Source organism: Lipotes vexillifer, unplaced genomic scaffold (genome assembly GCF_000442215.2).
Source record: "Lipotes vexillifer unplaced genomic scaffold, Lipotes_vexillifer_v1.1 scaffold172, whole genome shotgun sequence".
NCBI classification, from domain to species: Eukaryota; Metazoa; Chordata; class Mammalia; order Artiodactyla; family Lipotidae; genus Lipotes; species Lipotes vexillifer.
In genome coordinates, this window is record NW_006776799.1 from 1,014,650 (window position 1) to 1,023,154 (window position 8,505).

An 8,505-nucleotide genomic window follows, 5' to 3' on the forward strand; every position below is an offset into this window, starting at 1 on the left:
TCCTGCTGCAAACGTTAATGTATAAAATAAAGCCACACAATTAATAGTAACCCTATGGACATAATAAAAAAACTTTTTAAGCTGCAAAACTTTAACATATAAATTAAAGCCACACAATTAATAGAGATTCTACTGACATATAAAACTATTTTTATATAAATTTTACTTGGAATATTTGATGTTTATTAATAGAAAATTATTAAAACTTGAGTGAGGACAAAAAAATACCAAATATAGTCAGGTATGATGTGCAGAGAAATTAGGATACAGATGTTTTTAATGCCAAGTAACACTAAATATCAGAGTGATCATGAAAGTTATCTAAGGAAAAGTGACAAATGAGGTTCATGAGGCACTCAACCTATCAAATTTCAAAACATAATAACATTAGAGTTGTAGAATAATAGGCTGCATATAGAAAACCTGAACTAAATGTATAATGGTAATCATTTGACGATATAACTCAAACCATTATACTGCATACCTTAAACTTATGTATGTCATTTATATCTCAATAAAACTGGAAAAAAAACACCAACAGATTGCCAGGTTCCCCCCTCCTTAGAAAAAGAAAACCTGAAAAAGGGACTCTTAATGATGTGCCAGTTTTGAAGAGTTACTGGGTTCACGTGACGTGGTGATGACATAAACACAGTCATTTATTGGGAATTACACATGGGAGACGATGACAAAATGGAATGATCTGGGGTAATGATGGACACACAACCTAAAAACTCTCACTTTGGAAGCACACTATCCTGAATAGTTACACATCCAGCCCAGAGTTCACAAGGTCGCCAAGGTGCGCTGGGTGGTGGGTGGAACTGGCACAATTGGTAGTGGGACACAAATGCTTGCTTTGGGGGGTGGGGGGGTGACTTATAACGTAGACAATATGGTGTTAGAGCTATTAACCAAACCACTTTGAAAGGAAACTGAAGTACCCTATACATCCCTGTTTTGTTACACCTACACTCCTCCCCCTTCTGACCCCCACCTCTCTTCCTAAACCACATGATTAAACAAAACTTAAGGGAAAACACACAGATTATAAAAACATATAAAAGCAATTAAACATATGTGAAGAAGAACTGTTTTTGATCCACACCTCAAAAAATACACTAATGGATTCCAGATAAATCAAGAACTACAAAAAGGAAGAAGTTAATGGCAGAAGAGGGTAAACAAAATTACTCATGGAATCATAATCGCAATCAAAAGTAAGACCAGCGGTTTTGAATTCATAAAGAACTGCATAACATAATGAAAAAATATATGGTACACACCTATAAAATATGTGATAACTAACATATTACCCAAGCATCTAATATTTTCCTGGAGAAATTAAATACCCAACCCCCACCCTTTACTCATTTTCTGGCTTTTTAAAAAATATATAAAGAATCTAGATAGATAGATAAATAAATAATAAATAAAGCTGTGTGTGTGTGTGTGTGTGTGTGTGTGTGTGTGTGTGTGTTCTGGCTTCCTTGAATATATGTAGAGAACAATCTACATAGATAAATAATAAATAAATGTGTGTGTGTCCTGGCTTTCTTCAATATACGTAGAGAAGAATCTAGATGGATAAATAGTAAATAATAAGTGTGGAGAGGAGCTTCAAGATAGCGGAGGAGTAAGACGTGAAGATCACCTTCCTCCCCACAAATACATCAGAAATACATCTACATATGGAATAACTCCTACAGAACACCTACTGAACGCCGGCAGTAGGCCTCAGACCTCCCAAAAGGCAAGAAACTCCCCACGTACCTGGGTAGGGCAAAAGAAAAAAGAATAAACAGAGACAAAAGGATAGGGGCAGGACCTGCACCAGTGGGAGGGAGCTGAGCAGGAGGAAAGGTTTCCACACACTAGGAAGCCCCTTCGCGGGCGGAGACTTTGGGTGGCGGAGGGGGGAAGCTTCGGAGCCGCAGAGGAGAGCACAGCCACAGGGGTGCAGAGGGCAAAGCGGAGAGATCACCTCACAGAGGATCGGTGCCGACCAGCACTCACCAGCCCGAGAGGCTTGTCTGCTCACCCGCTAGGATGAGCAGGGGCTGGGAACTGAGGCTCGGGCTTCGGAGCTTAGATCCCAGGGAGAGGACTGGGGTTGGCGGCGTGAACACAGCCTGAAGGAGCTAGTGCACCACGGCTAGCCGGGAGGGAGTCCGGGAGAAGTCTGGAGCTGCTGAAGAGGCAAGAGATTTTTTTCTTGCCTCCTTGTTTCACGGTGCGCGAGGAGAGGGGATTAAGAGCGCTGCTTAAAGGAGCTCCAGAGACCGGTGCGAGCCGCGGCTATCAGCACGGACCCCAGAGTCAGGCATGAGATGCTAAGGCTGCTGCTGCTGCCACCAAGAAGCCTGTGTGTAAGCACAGGTCACTGTCCACACCTCCCCTCCCGGGAGCCTGTGCAGCCCACTACTGCCAGGGTCCCGGGATCCAGGGACAACTTCCCCGGGAGAACACACAACGCGCCTTAGGCTGGTGCAATGTCACGCCGGCCTCTGCCGCCGCAGGCTCATCCCGCATCCGTAACCCTCCCTCCCCTCGGCCTGAGTGAGACAGAGCCCCCGAAGCAGCTGCTCCTTTAACCCCCGTCCTGTCTGAGCGAAGAACAGACGCCCACAGGCGACCTACACAAAGAGGCGGGTGCAAATCCAAAGCTGAACCCCGGGAGCTGTGCAAAGAAGAGGAAGGGAAATCTCTCCCAGCAGCCTCAGGAGCAAGCGGATTAAATCTCCACAGTCAACTTGATGCACCCTGCATCTGTGGAATACCTGAATAGACAATGAATCATCCCAAATTGAGGAAGCGGACTTTGGGAGCAACGACATATATATTTTTTTCCCTTATTCTCTTTTTGTGAGTGTGTATGTGTATGCTTCTGTGTGTGATTTTCTATGTATAGCTTTGCTTTTACCATTTGTACTAGTGTTCTCTCTGCCCGTTTTTTTTGTTTTGTTTTTTTTTGTGGTGCGCGGGCCTCTCACTGTTGTGGCCTCTCCCGTTGCGAAGCACAGGCTCCAGACGCTCAGGCTCAGCGGCCATGGCTCACGGGCCTACCTGCTCCACGGCATTTGGGATCTTCCCGGACCAGAGCATGAACCCATGTCCCCTGCATTGGCAGGTGGACTCTCAACCACTGCGCCACCAGGGAAACCCATTTGTTTTGTTGTTAACTATAGTTTTCAGGGCTTGTTATCATTGGTGGATTTGTTTTCTGGTTTGGTTGTTCTCCTCTTTCTTTTTTTATAATAACTTTAAAAAACTTTTTTTAATAATTATTTCTGGTTTTTCATTTTAATAACTTCTATTTTATTTTACCTTTTTCTTTCTTTCTATCTTTTTTCTCCCTTTTATTCTGAGCCATGTAGATGACAGACTCTTGGTGCTCCAGCCAGGAATCAGGGCTGTGCCTCTGAGGTGGGAGAGCCAAGTTCAGGACATTGGTCCTCTTCCAGCTCCACGTAACATCAAACGGCGAAAACCTCCCAGAGATCTCCATCTCCATGCCAAGACCCAGCTCCACTCAATGACCAGCAAGCTACAGTGCTGGACACCCTATGCCAAACAACTAGCAAGACAGGAATACAACCACACCTGTTAGCAGAGAGGCTACATAAAATCATAATAAGGTCACAAACACCCCAAAACACACCACCAGACATGGACCTGCTCATGTGAAAGGCAAGATCCAGCCTCATCAACCAGAACACAGGCACTAGTCCCCTCCACCAGGAAGCCTACAAACCCACTGAACCAACCTTGGCCACTGCGGACAGACAGCAAAATCAACAGGAACTACGAACTTGCACCCTGCGAAAAGGAGACCCCAAACACAGTAAGTTAGGCAAAATGAGAAGACAGAGAAACACAAAGCAGACGAAGTAGCAAGGAAAAAACCCACCAGACCTAACAAATGAAGAGGAAATAGGCAGTCTACCTGAAAAAGAATTCAGAATAATGATAGTAAAGATGATCCAAAATCTTGGAAATAGAATAGAGAAAATACATGAAATGTTTAACAAGGACCTAGAAGAACTAAAGAGCAAACAAATAATCATGAACAACACAATAAATGAAATTAAAAATTCTCTAGAAGGCATCAGTAGCAGAATAACTGAGGCAGAAGAACGGATAAGTGACCTGGAAGACAACAACCCAAAACCCATGGGATGCAGCAAAAGCAGTTCTACGAGGGAAGTTTATAGCAATACAATCCTACCTTAAGAAACAAGAAACACCTCAAATAAACAACCTAACCTTACACCTAAAGCAATTAGAGAAAGAAGAAAAAAAACGCCAAAATTAGCAGAAGGAAAGAAATCATAAAGATCAGATCAGAAATAAATGAAAAAGAAATGAAGGAAATGATACCAAAGATCAATAAAACTAAAAGCTGGTTCTTTGAGAAGAAAAACAAAAATGATAAACCATTGGCCAGACTCATCAAGAAAAAAAGGGAGAAGACTCAAAACAAAACAATAGAATTAGAAATGAAAAAGCAAAAGTAACAAATGACACTACAGAAATACAAAGGATCATGAGAGATTACTGCAAGCAACTGTATGCCAATAAAATGGACAACCTGGAAGAAATCAACCAATTCTTAGAAATGCACAACCTTCCGAGACTAAACCAGGATACAGACCAAACACAAGCACTGATATTGAAACTGTGATTAAAAATCTTCCAACAAACAAAAGCCCAGGACCAGATGGCTTCACAGGCAAATTCTATCAAACATTTATAGAAGACCTAACACCTATCCTTCTCAAAGTTTTCCAAAATATAGCAGAGGGAGGAACACTCCCAAACTCATTCTACAAGGCCACCATCACCCTGATACCAAAAGCAGACAAAGATGTCACAAAAAAAGAAAAATACAGGGCTTCCCTGGTTGTGCAGTGTTTGAGAATCTGCCTGCTAATGCAGGGGACACGGGTTCGTGCCCCGGTCCGGGAAGCTCCCACATGCCGCGGAGCAACTAGGCCCGTGAGCCACAACTACTGAGCTTGCGCATCTGGAGCCTGTGCTCCTCAACAAGAGAGGCCGTGATAGTGAGAGGCCCGCGCACTGCAATGAAGAGTGGCCCCCGCTTGCCACACCTAGAGAAAGCCCTCGCACAGAAACGAAGACCCAGCACAGCAAAAATAAATTAATTAATTAATAAACTCCTGCCCCCAAAATCTTAAAAAAAAAAAAAAAACAAAGAAAAATACAGAACAATATTACTGATGAACATAGATGCAAAAATCCTCAACAAAATACTAGCAAACAGAACCCAACAGCACATTAAAAGGATCATACACCATGATCAAGTGGGGCTTATCCCAGGAATGCAAGGATTCTTCAATATACACAAATCAGTCAATGTGATACACCATATTTACAAATTGAAGGAGAAAAACCATATGATCATCTCAATAGATGCAGAGAAAGCTTTCGACAAAATTCAACACCTATTCATGATTAAAGCCCTCCAGAAAGTAGGCATAGAGGGAACTTACCTCAACATAATGAAGGCCATATATGACAAGCCCACAGCCAACACTGTTCTCAATTGTGAAAAACTGAAATCATTTCCACTAAGATCAGGAACAAGACAAGGTTGTCCACTCTCACCACTATTGCTCAACATAGCTTTGGAAGTTTTAGCCACAGCAATCAGAGAAGAAAAAGAAATAAAAGGAATCCAAATCAGAAAAGAAGAAGTAAAGCTGTCACTGTTTGCAGATGAGATGATACTATACATAGAGAATCCTAAAGATGCCACCAAAAAACTACTATATCTAATCAATGAATTTGGTAAAGTAGAAGGATACAAAATTAATGCACAGAAATCTCTGGCATTCCTATACACTAATGATGAAAAATCTTAAAGTGAAATTAAGAAAACACTCTCATTTACCATTGCAACAAAAAGAATAAAATACCTAGGAATAAACCTACCTAAGGAGACAAAAGACCTGTATGCAGAAAATTATAAGAAACTGATGAAAGAAATTAAAGATGATATAAATAGAGGGAGAGATATACCATATTCTTGGGTTGGAAGAATCAACACTGTGAAAATGACTATACTACCCAAAGCAATCTACAGATTCAATGCAATCCCTATCAAACTACCACTGGCGTTCTCACAGAACTAGAACAAAAAATTTAAGAATTTGTATGGAAGAAACAAAAGACCCTGAATAGCCAAAGCAATCTTGAGAAAGAAAAACGGAGCTGGAGGAATCAGGCTACCTGACTTCAGACTATACTACAAGGCTATATTAATCAAGACAGTATGGTACTGGCACAAAAACAGAAATACAGACCAATGGAACAGGATAGAAAGCCCAGAGGTAAACCCACACACATATAGTCACCTTATCTTTGATAAAGGAGGCAAGAATATACAATGGAGGGCTTCCCTGGTGGGGCAGTGGTCGAGAGTCCGCCGGCCGACGCAGGGGACACGGGTTTGTGCCCCGGTCCGGGAAGATCCTGCATGCCGTGGAGTGGCTAGGCCCGTGAGCCATGGCCGCTGAGGCTGCGCATCCGGAGCCTGTGCTCCGCAACGGGAGAGGCCACACAATGAGAGGCCTGCGTACCTCAAAAAAAAAAAAAAAAAAAAAAAAAAAAAATATACAATGGAGAAAAGACAGCCTATTCAATAAGTGGTGCTGGGAAAACTGGACAGCTACAGGTAAAAGAATGAAATTAGAACACTCCCTAACACCATACACAAAAATAAACTCCAAGTGGATTAAAGACCTAAATGTAAGGCCAGACACTATCAAACTCTTAGAGGAAAGCATAGGCAGAACACTCTATGACATAAACCACAGCAAGATCCTTTTTGATGCACCTCCTAGGGAAATGGAAATAAAAACAAAAATAAACAAATGGGACCTAATGAAACTTAAAACCTTTTGCACAGCAAAGGAAACCATAAACAAGACCAAAAGACAACCCTCAGAATGGGAGAAAATATTTGCAAATGAAGCAACTGACAAAGGATTAATCTCCAAAACTTATAAGCAGCTCAATATCAAAAATACAAACAACCCAATCCCAAAATGGGCAGAAGACCTAAATAGACATTTCTCCAAAGAAGATATACAGACTGCCAACAAACACATGTAAGAATGCTCAACATCACTAATCATTAGAGAAATGCAAATCAGAACTACAATGCGATATCATCTCACACCAGTCAGAATGGCCATCATGAAAAAATCTACAAACAATAAATGCTGGAGAGGCTGTGGAGAAAAGGGAACCCTTACACACTGTTGGTGGGAATGTAAATTGATACAGCCACTATGGAGAACAGCATGGAGGTGCATTGAAAAACTAAAAATAGAACTACTATATGACCCAGCAATCCCATTACTGGGCATATACCCTGAGAAAACCATAATTCAGAAAGAGTCATGTACCACAATGTTCACTGCAGCTCTATTTACAATAGCCAGGACATTGAAGCAACCTAAGTGTCCATTGACAGATGAATGGATAAAGAAGACATGGCACATATATACAATTGAATATTATTCAGCCATAAAAAGAAACGAAATTGAGTTATTTGTATTGAGGTGGATGGACCTAGAGTCTGTCATACAGAGTGAAGTAAGTCAGAAAGAGAAAAACAAATACCGTATGCTAACACATATATATGGAATCTTAAAAAAAAAAAAAAAAAAAGGTCATGAAGAACCTAGGGGCAAAACGGAAATAAAGACGCACACCTACTAGAGAATGGACTTGAGGACACGGGGAGTGGGAAGCGTAAGCTGGGACAAAGTGAGAAAGTGGTAGTGTATATATGGACATATATACACTGCCAAATGTAAAATAGATAGCTAGTGGGAAGCAGTCGCATAACACAGGGAGATTAGCTTGGTGCTTTGTGACCAGCTAGAAGCGTTGGATAGGGAGGGTGGGAAGGAGGGAGACGCAAGAGGGTAGAGATATGGGGATATATGTATATGTATAACTGATACACTTTATTATAAAGCTGAAACTAACACACCATTGTAAAGCAATTATATTCCAATAAAAATGTTCAAAAAAAACGTGTGTATGTATGTGTGCATGTGTGTGTTCTGCCTTCTTTGAATATATATAGAGAAGAATCTAGGGGGATAAATAATAAATATTTAAGTAAATAAATGTGTTCAATAATTATTGATTTCTTTTAATGTGCCAGACACTAGACCAGGTTTGGGGGACACAATGCACAGAACTTGCACTGAGATACCAAATGCAATTAAAGGATGAGTACCCAAGGATTCTCCTGCCAGGGTACCCCAACTTTCTTAGGCACCATTGTTACCCAAGTTATTTGTGACCAGGCACAATTTAATCATTATTTCGTGCAGACAAAGAATCTTTCTTAATGTTTGGCATTTGAGACTTTTTCTAGAATACACTAAATTTCTCAAGTGTTTGTTTTTATTAGTGTTTAAATGAGAATTAGAAAGGATCAACAAGAGAAAGGGAGGCTAGATG